This window comes from Cariama cristata, unplaced genomic scaffold (genome assembly GCF_000690535.1).
Source record: "Cariama cristata isolate BGI_N322 unplaced genomic scaffold, ASM69053v1 scaffold941, whole genome shotgun sequence".
NCBI classification, from domain to species: Eukaryota; Metazoa; Chordata; class Aves; order Cariamiformes; family Cariamidae; genus Cariama; species Cariama cristata.
In genome coordinates, this window is record NW_009600772.1 from 83,560 (window position 1) to 99,468 (window position 15,909).

Here is a 15,909-nt window from a genome sequence, read left to right on the forward strand (position 1 = left end):
CCTGTCTTCTCGTGTTGCAGAGAGGTGCAGGGATTGAAATACACATCCTGAATTAAAGGGTGCTTGGAAAATACCCAATTTTGATGGGTCACTTTAACCAGTTACTGAGAACACTTTAGAGCTGACATGTAGAAGCTTTTAAAGTAGTATATACAGGTTTTTTTTTCTTTAACAGTCTCATTTTTTAACTGTATAGCTGGCTTGTTTGGTAACATGTGCAACACTAGATCAGAATATGTTAATGAAGTATAATGCATCTTTGGAGTCCACAGATTTTCTGTGGCATATTTAATGCAGCAGTACCTGAATGTACAGAGTTCAAAGCAAAGGCTTTGTATGTCAAGTGGCTGCAATGCATCATGTTTTCTAAACTTCAAGGCACTTAAGTGTTTGGTGTAAAAATCATGATAATCCATATGGTCAATAATTATTAAACATGTCAACTTATCTATATTTGCTTTTCTGTTTCTTTCATGTGCCATGAACTATCATATCAATCTGAGCTTTGGAAATAAAAGTTAATGTAAATTGTCTTATTTTACAATAATTGGTCTTTATTTTCTTTAAAAAAAAACTTATAAAGTGTTTTAAAGTTCTCTCAATTTTCCTAAATTATTTTGGTACTTGTCTTGTCAGTGGAGTGTCTACAATCAACTCATTTGATACTGATAAATAAAACTAACAAAAACTAAACATGTGAGAAAAAATAAATCTAGAAGTCTTTTTAGTGTAGTTCTTAAGCTCATATAATGGGGCACTCAGTCTGCAATGACCAGTGAGTAAGCTTTATCTTCAGACTGGTCTGTGCTGAGAACTGCAGACTGGAACCAAAGGCTGTGATTTCTAGATATGGGTGCTTTTTTTTGTCCCATCTACAAAAAGAAACTAGTTCTCTGAAGTCTGTCAATCTCAGAATTAAATCATATTTGGATACAAGGTTTTGGTTTGTAGTTTGCTCTCAGTAAATATAGTTGTCTCCAAATTGCTGAGTTTATACTCCAAGTAATACTTCACTTGGAACAGTCACTCCCTTACCAAAGGAGGATCCTAAACTACAGTTTTCCCCACAGGAATGACTTTCCCCTTGAATAACTATTCCCATCATATTACAAGCAGTATGCACAGGTAGGCAATTTATAATGAAATTGAAACATAGCTTAACTTGTATACCTTGTTTTGAGAGTCTGCTCTGTTAAAACACAATCAAGATTGTTACATGTAGAGTGAAATTACTGAATATGTATGACCCACACAAGGATACAGCTAACATTAAGGAATTTACCATGTGTTTGCATTTAAGTACTAATCCTCTGTGGCACAACTTCATACACCAGGGCATACGCATCCCAGAATTTGTCCACAGTAGTATAATACCATGGAATAATACATTCGTGTGTCACCTCCAATATAATCTCATTTGGTTTGTTTCTGCTTACTTCAGTTTTATGGAGCTTTTGAGTATAAGGGAAGAATTAATGATACCGCTGTACAAAGTCATGTATTCACTATATGAAAATCTGTAACGAGTTTAAGCCTAGTGCATATCTTGTCAGTTCTTTACTAATGCTAAGATGATATTGAGCTTTTTGAAAGTACAAAATCCAAGGCCCAAAAGTGGGCTTGAAGTAGGTTGCAAAGTTTTCACTACTTTTATTAAAGCCATGGGACCTCAATTTCACTTATTTTTTAAAGGCATCTACTTCAGTTAAGTGTCAGTAAATTTTTTTACCTATGACTCATTGCACTCTGCAGCACTACTCATGTAACAAAGTCACACAGTTAAGGTAAAATTTGATTTCTGAAAGTTCTGGTATATTAAATTAGTTATCTTTCAAGAAAGCAAGTCTTCAGTCTCTTACAGATGAGCACATGAGGTCCCATCCCTTAAATAAAATTCACACACACCTTAATACACTTTCCAGTTCCTGTGACTCAGTTCAGTTGAAGACATTTGTCTTGGCTAGAAAGAGTTTAACTTCCCACACTATCCTCCTTTGCTGCCCCATACTCTTTGGTTACAGTACTTAAAGGAGGCCAGATCACTTCAGGTATTTTGTTTCCAAGTGTCCATACATACCACTGGTTCTTGAAAGAGAATTATGACCAAGTTTCATGCACAACTGTTCTATTTGCTTCTGTGACTGGTATGAACTAGCTTAAAATGCATGTAGACTCATAGGAAAGTAGGAAGATTACAGCTTTTTCTTATTGTGGCAACATAAAAGAATAGTAATTTCTGTTACCGTAGATTTAACAATTTCATGTCTGTATTGGAAACTACCCTGTAAGATGCACTTGATGTCTGACCAAATGCATGCCATATGGAATTATGAATTATTCAACCATTGTAGGGAATAGCACAGATGTTACCAGATTCTTCTGCATCAGGTCAGTTGCTCCTAAGTTGGAAATACCACAAAATGAGAAAACTTCATATGCCAGTTCTGAATATTGGTTAACAAGAGCCCATTTGAAAAATGCATAGTATTACAGCAGACAGCCTTTTTTGGGAAGTTCCGAGTTTTCCTGGATCATGTACAGAACACCAGCTGAACAGCCTGCATTCTGCTCAAGTAAACTGTGCTTTGCTCCTACTCCAGAATGGCTCTTAAGAGCCATTTTAACTTCATACACCAACTAAGTTTTATGGTCTTAACTGTGCCTTTATATTCTGCCCTCTAGTTTAAGGAAAGTTTAATTAATCTTAGGTGAAATCAATCCCTAACCAAATGGCCCATGCTCCACTGAAACATTATTTGGGGGACTTCCAGCACTGGAGACTCAGTATTATTGCGCTGCTCTAAATCTGAACCCGCAAAAACGTGAAGACATTCATTTCCTTTTGATTATCAGTTGGAGTACGGCATACTCAGTATATGGCTAAAGAAAGTAAGGGCTCTGAAGAATCAGAAGACCTCCATTATGCCATCAACATGAAGAAACAGCAGCTGCTGCTACACTGATACATTTAATAGTCTGATGATTCATACCACCTTGCTGCCTAGATATCTCAAAGGTAGAACATTCCATTCAGCTTCAAGCAAACCTCAAGAAACAATGACTCCTTCAGGAAAATCTGTCATACTTGTTATGTATTTATATGCTACTGAAAAATTCTTAAATTTGTAACTTCATGATACAAATGTTCTAGAAATATAGACTAAAAATCTATGCAGAAATCCATATTCCATATGCAAACTACTGCAGCGTTCTGTGACTGAGCTTTCATTGACTTGTATTAACTAACTTCCCATTACTAGTTCAGGACTTCAAAGGTAGGTTGAACACAAGCTATGTGTTTTTTTGTAGCATTTATGTGAAAGATGGAATCTTTTCTGCTTTGCAAGAAGTCAAACAGCACATTGTCCTAGGGCACATACTTCTGTAAGCCAAAATGAGTGATCAGTATACATGCTTGCAGAATCAAGGCCCAAGGTCAGGAGACTTCCTATGCATGAGAACACATCAGGAAACAACAGCTCCATACTTTCACCAGCTGGCCAGGTTTGATTTTTATTCACAGGGAACAGCATTCAATATATCAACACTTGCTTTTAACTTAAAGCCCTTACTCCTGATCACATTCACTCCTTTATAGTTAGTAACAGTAATGTTCCCTTTTGCAGCTTGGCTTTGAGTCATGAATGTGGCTCTCCATAACAGACAAGCAGGCACCAGGCTTCCTGTGAGATTGCCAGATGTCACTAAAAAAATATCCTAAACATAGTTGTTCCCTTGTATTTGTGTCTGGGAAAGATACACAGCAGTAGTATACTATGAAAGCAATGACTGGATCCATCAATATTTATAATACTTCTAGGCATCAGTACAGCAATTCTGACAACAGTTCATCTAAGGTATGTTTTTACTGTAAGAACAGAAAATGTCAGAAGAATGAATTCAATAAAGCTAGCAATAATTAAGTATGGACCAGAAGAATTACGGAGATCTCAAGTTACTCCCATAAATTTAAGAAGTGTTCATTTATAGTTAAATACCAATTAAAACATGCAGCAGCTGCTTTTAAATGGAATTACTCACTATTTTAAGAGCACCTGAGTATGCTATTGCAAGCATCTTAACCACGTATTATTTCATTAAAAAGTAAATACAACTTGGACATTAACACTTTCTGTAAAGTTCTCAAACTCAAAAGCACTGATGTACCATTGACATGAGGATGGCAAGTACTACCTCCAGTTCAGGCAAGTATGATGCACAAATTAAATGACTTGCCAAGGGTTATAACCACAGGTAAGGGAGAAGTCACCAACCCAGGAATCTTTAAACAATAGTCCTGTCACCGCTTCATGTTAGTTTAAATGAAGCGATGCTCCATTATGTTTGATAGTAACATGATCCTTAATATTCTTTAATATAAGATAGCAACCAAGGACACAGAGGGGAAAAGGAACTTACTGAATCTACCAAGAATCCTCAGGTTAGAAGTATGCTCTAATTGTTTTTGATTAAAAACTGTTCCATCTAAAAACAACTCCTCCACCAACTGAAGTTTTGCAGTATAGATGCTACTGAACCACTGCAATTTAAAGCTTAAGTCATAACCGGCCTATACCATGCCTGAAGACATTGTTATACCTATTTATACTCATCTGCTTAACTAGATGAGGTATTGGATTAACCATACCCATCCTTTTCCAGACAGCATTTTTAACCTAAAGTATTAATCATACTGAAGTTCTCAGCATCTAGTTTTGTTAGACAACTACTGATGGATACAGAACATAAGAGTAAATATGTAACCTGACACTAGGTGCCATAATCAGAAGTTTGAATTAGTGCTTTGTACATTTTTCATACCTGCAGCATGGAGGCATTTATGTATAAATAAACCCAGCATCACACTAGCTATGTGTCTTTGTCCAGGCCTTGTGGATTTAGGCATCAGACCAAACCCACAGCTCCCCCTGCTCTGCAACAAACAGTTGGACTGCAACACAAAGATCTCCATTCAATCATGCAGCTTGTTAGGCAATTCCAGGCTGGAGAAGTCAGATTTTCAGACTCTGGTAAATGCTAGAGTTGGCAAGTGTCTTAGCAGGCAAAGAGTGCTGCACATTCCACACATTTTCAAGGTTGTGTTCTGTTTCCAGAAAGCAGTTGGCAAGGATGATTGATTTTGAGAGTTCAAAACCATACCCAAACAGTGCCATTCACAAAAAAGTGGAAAATGGAAAGAGAAGGGAAAGTAGAGAACTGCAAAACATTCTCTTCACTAATTTAGTTTCATTATCATTCACATTTCCAGATTGAGCTAAAATGAAACAATGGACTTGCCCAGCTGTGGGGGCTATTTCAGATGTTAAGCTACATCAGTATTCAAACAAACTTGCATTGGGGGAAAAATATTAAATGTTTTTGAGACAAACATCTAATCTGTCAGAACAAAACATTTGTCCAGGGTCAGGCATACAGGGGCTCTAGCTTATCAATCTGATCTTTTCCTGGTCTACAACTCAGGTTACCATAGAATCATAGTACTGAACTGTTCTCTGGGATCTCACAGTGCAAATCCAAGGATAAGGAACCACTCGATTCATCCTGGGCTGCTCTTGCAGTATTAGAGAGTTCTACAGCATAGACACACAATATTTGTATTTTTATGTGCAATCAGGACCCTATGAATTACCAAACATTATGCCTTGAAGTTCACTTAAATGCACTTGTATATGGCTGAGCTATTATTTTCCACAATTACCTTAAAATCTTCTGAAAATGGTTCTTCAAGGGGTGAAGAAGGCATTCCTTTACATTAAACCATTGCAAGTTTTCTCCAAGTAGAAATAAAGAAATGAGTTTCACTGATAAAGGAATATTGACTAGGACAGAAGGGTAGAAAAGAATTTCTCTGCAAAGCACTCAAAGTCAGACCCCTCCTTCTACAGCAAGTCTGTTGAATAAGTGCATACAAAAAGGTTCTTCCAAAAAGAAAAATTTGATTTAAAGGTTACCTTTTCCTCAACCTAGAAATTCAAAAGACTTACCTCAAATCAAGCTAATTTTTTTTAATGAGAATACAACTTTCAAAAGAAAAACAGGATTTTGAAAGTTCTATAGTCCACCACACCCTCTAGCAAACTGTACTAATACTTAACCATCCTGTCAGAAAGGTTCAGCTCCTCCAGATATGAGTTACTGAGCCATGTGCTGGTTCCATTATACTAGAGTTGTATTCATTAGCAAATGAATAGCAAAAATTAGCAAAATTCCCTCACTATAGTAACTATAGTCCGTTAGAAAGTCAGATGGCTTTGATGATTTCTGCTGAGTATTTTCCTTTTTTTTTTGACACGAAGTACAGACCACAATCAAATGTATTCTTCCTGCAATATGCCTCATGATGCATATCAGTGACGTAGCTTCTCTTTGTGCTTATAGTTATATAAAAACCCAGGATGCACTGCTCCATAAATGAAAAACTGCTTTTTAGTCAATAAAGACTGAGTTCACAGAAAATATTTTTGCACCTCTCCTCCCCATTGCTAAATCTACCTCAGCAAAATTAAAAGGGAAAGAAGGATTTTTTTCATGGCTCATCTTTCTGGAAGTACCATTAATTATAATGCAGTTCTGTCGGGTAAACTTAAATCTTTTGTGCTCTGCATCTAGTTTAGAACTGGACTATTTCTCTTCTGAAATGATACAGCAACAGTGGTATAAACCAGGTTTAGTTTTCCTAAGAGAAGGCAGTCTAGGAAGACACTGCCATAGCAGAAAGTAATTGCAACCTTATCTTCCAGTAGGAAAGGGAGCACAGTAAGAGTGATACTAATGCAACGCAGCAACAATTCCAATAAAACCTGGGTAAAAATAGAAGCTCCCTCTGGTTTGAGGAGAAAAATGGTAGAAACAATCTGTCCTGTTCTTCAGAGAACTCCTCTTTCTTTTCTCCTATGCAGAGGAAGAAGCTACCAATGTTTCAAGAAAATGGATTTCTTTATTACATAAGCCCTTTAACTAATTTTTCCTACAATAAGACTGATATCTGGTAACATCTTAAAGGTAATACTGAGCAGCAACCTAGTTAAATCATTGCCTAGAAGTGGATGAACCTAAATCCTTGGTAAAACACTTCCTCCTTAATGACTAAACATTTTCTAACAAGGCAATTTTAAATGTACTGATGTTTGTCTTAGGAAATTAGTACTGTATGTCTCATTTGAGCTGGGAAGCAACTCCATTTCCTGCTTTTATCAGCCATGTTATCCTCAAATAACACATTCCTTGTCTGGTGGATATTTTGCCTTATGACATTTTTGATTCATCCTATGCAGGAAACAGGGAAGGAACTAGCAGGGTCAGCAGGTGTACTCATGGGAAAAGAGATGGGAATGTCAGCTTTTCCTCATTTCCTATCTACTATTTTGCGAAAAACACACAGGAGTTGAACAAGCATTAATAACTGAGCATAGCATAACACAAGCTAGCTTCATTCTTCAAGGAATGTCCTCTCCTGTGCACTTTAGCACTGATGCAATTTGCTGAGAAATAAGGGACAGCCATTTGCAGAACTGTCAGTGTTTTCCTGCCTACACCCCTATAAACAGTTTAAGAGAATTAAGAAAAGCCCTCTTCTCACAACTTAGACATAGCTTTAGAAATTGGTGGTACAAGAGATTTTGACCCAAACCCCAGCCCTTAAAGGCTCAGTCGTATAATAAAATACAGTTTACTTTTCTAACAGGCAGCCTTCGCTTTATTAGCCAAGTAGTGAAATAATTTACATGGTATAAGTTGCTGCATAAAGTTACTTCTGTGATCCAGAGCTGGACTTAGCCTGAGGAAACGATTCCTGGCATTAAGATCTGTGTCTTCAAGTAACAAAATATTAATGAGATTATGAAAACATACATTGCTATTAACCACAACTCAAAGGGAGGCAAATGCTGCCATCTGTTCATTTAAACCTAGAAGTGCTGAACTTAAGAAATGTTTAACTCCTAATTATGAAGTTACTCCTTGAAAACCGTTTTCCCAGCTCATTTTGTCATGATTAAAAATTAGCTTATGTCCACAATAAGCACGCTTGATTGAGTGAAAATAATAGAAGTCTCTGAGAAGGTAAAGCAAGCTTGAATTCTATGCAGAAAACTGAGCAAGAACCACAAGAATGACTTAACATTTGCTACACCTGACAAGCAGCACTGTATAAAGAAATATACAAACAGAATGCTAACATGAAAAACTCCTCACTGCAGGCTAATAATGCAGATGCACCACGACTGCACACTCAGTAAACTGTATCCTAGCACCAGCTAGTGGTAAGAATGACTGAGGCCATTTTTGCAAGAAAAATGAACATGAAAAGCTTCATAATAGAAAAGCTTCAGATTATCATATATTGCCTCCTAGCCACCAAGCCTGATTTTATTTTTAAAATGCTTCCAACAAAACCAAAGTTACATACCAGTTTCAAAGAGTATGCCTACACCACCTCATACAGCACCTCAAGTGTGTGGATTGATCAAGTTACTAGAAGATGGAAGAAGCAGTAGTACAGACAGCAGCCAGATGCTTTCTCCATACTCAGCACTACTTCATCCTCAGAGCCAGCTTGTCACTACACAAGTAGCAGGTAGCCAAAACAAGAGTTAAACACTATTCTTACCATGCTTTCCCTTGCACGGAGTATGGCCAACAACTTCTCTCAATATAAGTATTTCTTATGTTTAAGTAAGTTTAAGTGATTAATTCAGCTAAAAAAACTCATGGTCATCCATTTTCTGGACCCAATCCTGTAGTGTTTGGATCAGTTTATAGAGGCAGTCCTAAAACATCTGAACTAGTTTGCAATTGATACCATTCAGTGTCAACTGATAAATTTAACAGAATTTAAATGGACCTTATCTTTACACCTATGTCACTGCTAGTTAGTAGGAATAGTACTCAGGCAATGTCTACTAAGTCCTACATAACTTACCTGATGGACTGAAGACCTCAGCAGCTGTCAAGTTCTGGAGAGGGCAATGTTCAAGTGAAGCATGTCTATTCAGTCTTGGACAGAAGTCATCCGTTCTTAAAATGGAGAAAATAAAGTCTTAGGTTCCACAGCCTGTGATCAAGAGGTAGTGAACTGACTTCACTGACTTGACACCATTACTCTGCCCCATCAGATATCCTGGTTACCTTTTTGCTGAAGTCAGTCATATGGGAATTGTGGGAAGGTCACTTGGAGCACGCATATGGAAGCCAATTATCTAAGACTAACTCGATATAACCATATCATCAATTCCATGAAGTGGTCCTGAAAAGGAACCTCTCCATAGCTATAGGAAAAGAAGCACTTTTTGGCCAGCAGATGAGGAACTTATGTACAGTATAACAGGCAAATAACAAACTCAGAACAATGACAAGCAAATCATGAGACATTTGTGAGTAGTGTAAAACTCCATTGATAAGCTTGGACACTGCTTTAACTTGTGAAAAAAATCAGATTTTTTTATAACAAAACCTGCTACTGGTGCAAAGATAACCCAGGCTGTAGAAAGCAGAAATAAAAACAAGGACTGCAAAGAACCTTGAGGCTAAGTTAGAAAGGATCACCTAAACCAGAAAGAATTGAAAGAAGCAGGAATGCTTAAGTGCTTGAGTTTTGAGTCCCATTCCCCAGGACATTTCAAGCACAAGTTACCTAAATATCTTAGAAGTTCAGCCAATTCTTTGTTTTATCTGCCAAAAATGCTCTTTCAGAAAAAAATGGTAATATTACTTAAATTCAGAGCTATTAAGTAACCAGTAACCCCGGCAGTTCAACTGTATCAGTCTTTCTCAAATAAATTATTAGTTTAAGCCATAAGATGCAGCACATTGTCTTCAATGTTTAGGAGGACAAACTAGAATAGCACAGAAAGTTTTGATAATAGAGACCTTGTTCCAATTAACAAAAGAAGAATTTGCCTTATTGGTATCACTTGGATCTAGCTAGTTTCAAGGCTACTTTAGACCCCTTGACAAGAAAAATCTTGGCTAGAAATATCTTTTCCTGCCATGGCTCACTGACTTCTACGTACAAGAAGTTCCCTGCCTCTAACCACATTAAGAGTCACCTTTTCAGTCACTCTGAATATATTCAATCAAGACATCCAGATTCAGAAAAAAGTTTTTGCTTGTCTTTATTTCTACTGTGTGTTGATATTATGTGTTTGTGTGCTTGTGCACACCCAGGTAACCTGAAAGGCTAATTCATAATTGTAGAGAGCACAATAGCAGCAATATTGATTTTTTTCAGAATACAAAAAATTTTAGGATTCAGAACTTTAATCGACTACAGATTTGTAGGCTTCTCTGACCACCAGAAATAGCATAAATCGAAGTGCAAGTCCACTGGAACACCACCAGGGGGTATATATTCTCAACATAAATGCAAGGAAAATAAAGATGACTTGTACACTCATAGCCAGATCTACCTAAACTTCAAGCACAAATACACGACTACACAACAATCAAAACCAAAAACTTCCAGGCAAAGAAAATTCAGAAGTCTATCTGGCAATACATAGGGGCAAGAGAGGAACAAAGACCAGCACAGACTATGCAAAAGCTAGACAGCTTGTTCCCATTCAATGTGATTGAATGATGGGTTCTGGAAAAACAGTATTAACAGCCACAGATGTGCCCTGATACAAGTAAAGAATAGTACAAGGAACTGAGTTATAGAACAAGAGTGTTTGAGACAAGGTTGATATTGGAAGCTGTATGTTTACTGTAACAATGGATGTTTCCATCATGTTCCCCTCACAGTTAACCAAAAACTGTCACCTGCCTTTTTAATAAAGCTGCCAGTCTGTTAGCCTCACTGGTCCTGGATACCTCTGAAAACAAGGAGCAATTGGCCTGCTATAGCATTTCTCACTCTGAGAAGGTAGCATGTTGCAGTAAGCTTCCTAGAAACATTTATAATTTAAATAAGCAGCTTGGGAGCCCTAGAGTTCATACATGGAAGACTTCTACATCAAGAGTGACACATCAAAATATTTATAAATAATATGAGTTTCTACTGTTTAATGACTCTAAACTAGCAATATTAATCCCAGGCCAGAGATGAAACAGTATTTTGCTCCTCTACATCCTTTTTCACCTTTTGCAAATAAGCATGACACTCCTAAACTACAAACCCCTTCATCCCCTTAAACTCCATTTGTGTCAGTACTTTGGTTATCGCAGTTGAGATAAACACTAGTTATTTCCAGAAAGAAATGTAGCTTTGAACTGAGACAAAGATTCTGTCCTGCTGGAGCTTACTGTAGCTTTAAAACCACACTGTCCACCCGACAAAGACCCCCCAAGTTTCCTCTCAAATGTTAGTAAGGCCTCACAGCAAAACAGGAGTGAGTCTCATCCAAGCTTTCCCTTTGGTGATGTTTTGTTTCAAGTGAAGTATTGAAATAACACCTAACATTCCATCTGTGAAAAGCAACAGTTATTAATGAAAGAAATTAATACACTTTTAATCAGAAGGACATATGCCAGATTCAACTATCTCGCATAGCTCTTGCATTTCTTTAAAAGAAAGGGCATTAAATACCAGTGCCTTTCTGGTCCACCTTTCATTTTTAAAAACTATATATTAACTGAATCACACCAGCATGGAAAAGTATAAATGATTTGGAGCTTGGATAATCAACAAGAAAACAGGGAAAAACATACTTGATTACAGGATTATGGGTCTCATTACATTAGAAGCGTATGGAAAAAAATTGTACTGAAAGTACAGAGGTATTTTACTGACACTCAATGCATGCAAGAGGAAATATATAGACCCTGGTTTAGTGACGGCTAGTTGGAAAACAATAGTGTCTACTAACACTTGAGCAAAGCATAGCTGCTTAGGGTAAGAGTGATGGGATAAACCAAAAATGCAGAGGCTCAGAAACTACTGGAGAGGCCCCTAAGATAGAGTAATTGGAATCCCTGTAGTTCAATATACATAATACTGAGCTGACAAATCATGCCTTATGTCTCAAGTTTCCCCAAACCTTGAAGTCTACTTTCACAGATAATGTGAAAGTTTGTGGATACCACATTACTCCCTCTCAAAAAGCAGTAGACATTTGTGAAGATGATGATAGGATTTAATCCATTACAAGTCATCACATGAACCATACAAAGATTCTACAAGGCAATTTTACTGCTTCTTGTCTACCCTTGTTTGGTTTAATGAGTCCTAGTGACAGCTGAAGAGATCAGCATTACTATTAGACAGCTTAACAACAACACTCAAGTTATTTCAAGCAATTGCAAAAGCAAAGTGTATATTTTCCATGTGATTTATTATCACACACAATACATTATCATTCAAGGATACCCTTATAAATTCACCAAGCATTTGACATAGATAGTGTTATATTTGCACTGGGGTTTATTTGCATCCTTTGTGTGTTCATTTATTCTACTCCGTACAGTAGAGGTTCCTGTACTAACTTTGTCAGGTTAGTACTTATATTACACCCACAAGCTAGTATTCATCACAAGCATTCTTATCTTTACCCTAAGGAGATCTAGAGCATTGGTTATTGACTTGTTGTCATACATATTTCTATTATTAATTCTTTATTGTGATGCAGGGGCTGGGTTGTGGGCAGACTCAGTACAGTATTTTGGAAGCTTCTGATAAGACTTCTAGCAGACAAAAGTACCCTACCTCTTTCCTCTCACTTTTCTTCCATGCTTTATTGTTTTCCATACTACTTCAGTCATCCTGAATTTTGGAAAGAAAAAGAATCTACTGTAAGACATAGATAGAAATGCTATACTATGCAATACTAAACAACAGCCTTTTACTACATATAGTAGCAATACTTACAATTTAAAAGTAAGGTTTTTTGGTCAAAAGTTATTTCTTTAAGACACTAAGTATCCTTTTAGACTTTAAAACATCCCCCAAGACCTTTCAAACTGAAAATTACAAATATCAAACCTAGATGAGACTGTGCACCCTTTTCTAAAAGAAAGAAAATAAATAGGATACAGATACAACAGCAAATTTACTACCAAATAGATGACACAGTTGAGAAAAGGGCTTAGGAATAGCTACAGAAAGACCAGGACTACACACAATTCATTCTGATAATAATGTTGCAAGTGTTAGTTACCAAAACTGACAGCACCAGGCAAGTGGTTTTTTTCCACTTTTTCAGGTCATACACAGTATGTTTATGACAGCTACATTTCATACAGACATTGAAAGAAGATTACTGCTTTTTACTCTGAGAATTTTGACCAAAGAAAGTGAACTAATAGCTCTTTAAAACATGTACAAGTATGAGCTCCTTAGTTTACAGATAAAATAATAAATGCAAGTGAGTGTAAAAGCCTATCCTGTCTCAGAGAGTGATTAGCAAACTCTTCAGCATTTAGATTTTTTGGTTTTATTTACTCTTATAACAGTTAGAGCCTTATTGACTAAAAAATAAAAGTTTGAGTAATATAGTTTGTCTCAGCATTCAAAATTCTTCTAACATTTATAACATAAACCTCCCAAGAATCTATAAACTTTAACAAGAACTTTTTTGAAAGTATTAGCCTTTGTTATCACAAAACTATAACCTTATATTGGTAGCAATTACATACACAAAAGCAAACAGCTGGAATAAGCTACCTGAGAAAAGACTGTTTCTACTTACTTCAGAGCTCCTGCTTTTCAAGAGTCTGTTTTTCATCTACAATATAATACTGCACAACAAAAAACAGTTAATAAAATAAGTAGGAAGTGTTAAAAGTAACAGAGTGTTACATAGTCTTCATAAGTGATTATACAGCTATAAAGAATTTCCTATTGGTTTGGCATTATGTTTTTACAGAATAAGAAATAAAATCATGTTTTTGAGCAAGGAGAAACAATGAGTTTAAGACACATGCATCAAAAAGCTGTTTAAGAATAAGCATTTAATACTAAAATCTATTAAAAAAGTCTTTTAAAAGTCTTCAATTAAGCCAAACATAAACCAAGAAAATAACTTCAGCTATACAACACTTTTATTTTATTGCTACAAAATGCCAAAACCAAGCAAAATCTGTAAAAAAACCCACAAAACAAAACCACAACAAAGTAAAAGAAAAACAACCAACCTCACTGAAAATACCCACCTTCATACTCTAGCCATCAGCCTAAAATTACTATGGCCTTCCACTATGACTTTTAAAGGGACATCCTCCAATCAGCATCAGGGTGAGTCTTCAAATTAAGCCTCTGAAGAGTCAGTCAAGTCTTAACCAGGATGGAATAGAGAAGTAGTATTGGTACTTGACTAAAAGTCTTTCTTCCTTTCAGCCTTAAATAAGTGAGTAAACATTAATACTGTAGTAGTTAAGTTATAAAAACAAAGTAAAATGAATAAGCTTAAAGGAAGCATTAAAAAGCTCAGTATTTTGCAGTTAGCACTCTAAGTTCTTTGGTTAACTTGTTGATACCTACTCTGACTCATTTATCTCAATAACAGTAACTCTAGAATACAGGGGAGAAAAGTTCAAGAACTTAAAAGGCAATAGGGTAATTTATTTTTTTAAAAGGTGTGTGTGTTTTAAGCTCTTCTGGAAACTTTTTCTAGACCTATCAGTAAGTAGAGGAACATTATAACTTGTGTTATTTGTGATACTTTTGGGAAACCTTACACTTAATCTTGAAGGTAGAAAGGTTTGTACTTTAGCTGATGTGGTATGTATTTTGTTCTATGTTTCTGTTTTCTTTTTTAGAGGTATAAGGCTCTGATGTGTCAAATGGGAGCCTTGTTTTTTCTTAAAATAACCCCAAAACTTACACAGGTGTAATTAGTCTAGCTTACTTATCAACATAAATGTTAATACAGCTAAATTATAATTAATTTATCCTAATAAGTTAAAGTAGCTTAAATATATTTATATGAGCATTTGTTACTACTAAAATCAGAGGTTTCAAAACTGATTTTGGTATACATAAGCAAAGTTTAAAGATATAAACATGTTCTGAGTATTCCAGGTGGGATGATGACTGTTATTTTTCACTCTCCTGTTGCTTGGCAAAGTTAAGCATTACCACAGAGGCATTCAAATTCTCTGGCTTCAGAGTGTGCATTTTCCTTAAGCTTGAGAGGTTATCTTTGTAGCTATGTTTGTTGGAAATATGGTAGAGTGTTTTAAAAAACTTCAGTTTGACAGGAGTGGGTAGCCATGTGATTTGCTTCGCTGCTTGCTAAGGAAACCCTCTAGCTTCCCGGAATGGGACTCCTCTGTCCTGGTACTATGAGTATTTTGTGTGTCCAGGCTTATTGACAGTTTTTATGTTACTCATTGATGTACAGTCACAATGAATGTGAAAACAAAATAAAGAAATGTAAAACACTTCTAAACTTTAATTTGTAACTGTATTCATGCCTCCCACCTCCTACAGGTTTAAGTCGGAGGGTTTTTCTCTGGAAAACCAGCAAATTCTTAACATTTCCATGTAAAAAATAGCCCTAGCCCAGGAGGATTACATCTCCTTGATAGTATTATCACTACAAAATTCTTGTGAGAGAGAAAGTTCTTTCTCTCTTCAAATTAAAGAGAGAGACTGTTACACCCCGCAATACAAACCCAAGTATCTCTCAGGAGGTGACTATGCGACTTTTTCCTCTCAGGTACTTGCTCAGAAATTACAGTGAGCAAAATTCGGTTTACACGGGACAGCATAACGTATGTGCAGCAAAAATGGGTCTCAGCCTGTCAGGGTGCTCAGCCCCGAGACACCGCCCGCGCCTCCTCAGGGGGTGAGGATCTTTCCACACATCACCTCCAGTAATTCAAATAATTTCCCTTCAGCCACTGATTTTTTTTTTTTTAATTTCGTTTTCAATCAGAGGCGAGACCTTCCCTGCGAAGCTGCAGTACTTCGAAAAGAAGAAAGACCACACAAAAAAAAAGAAATAGGGAAAG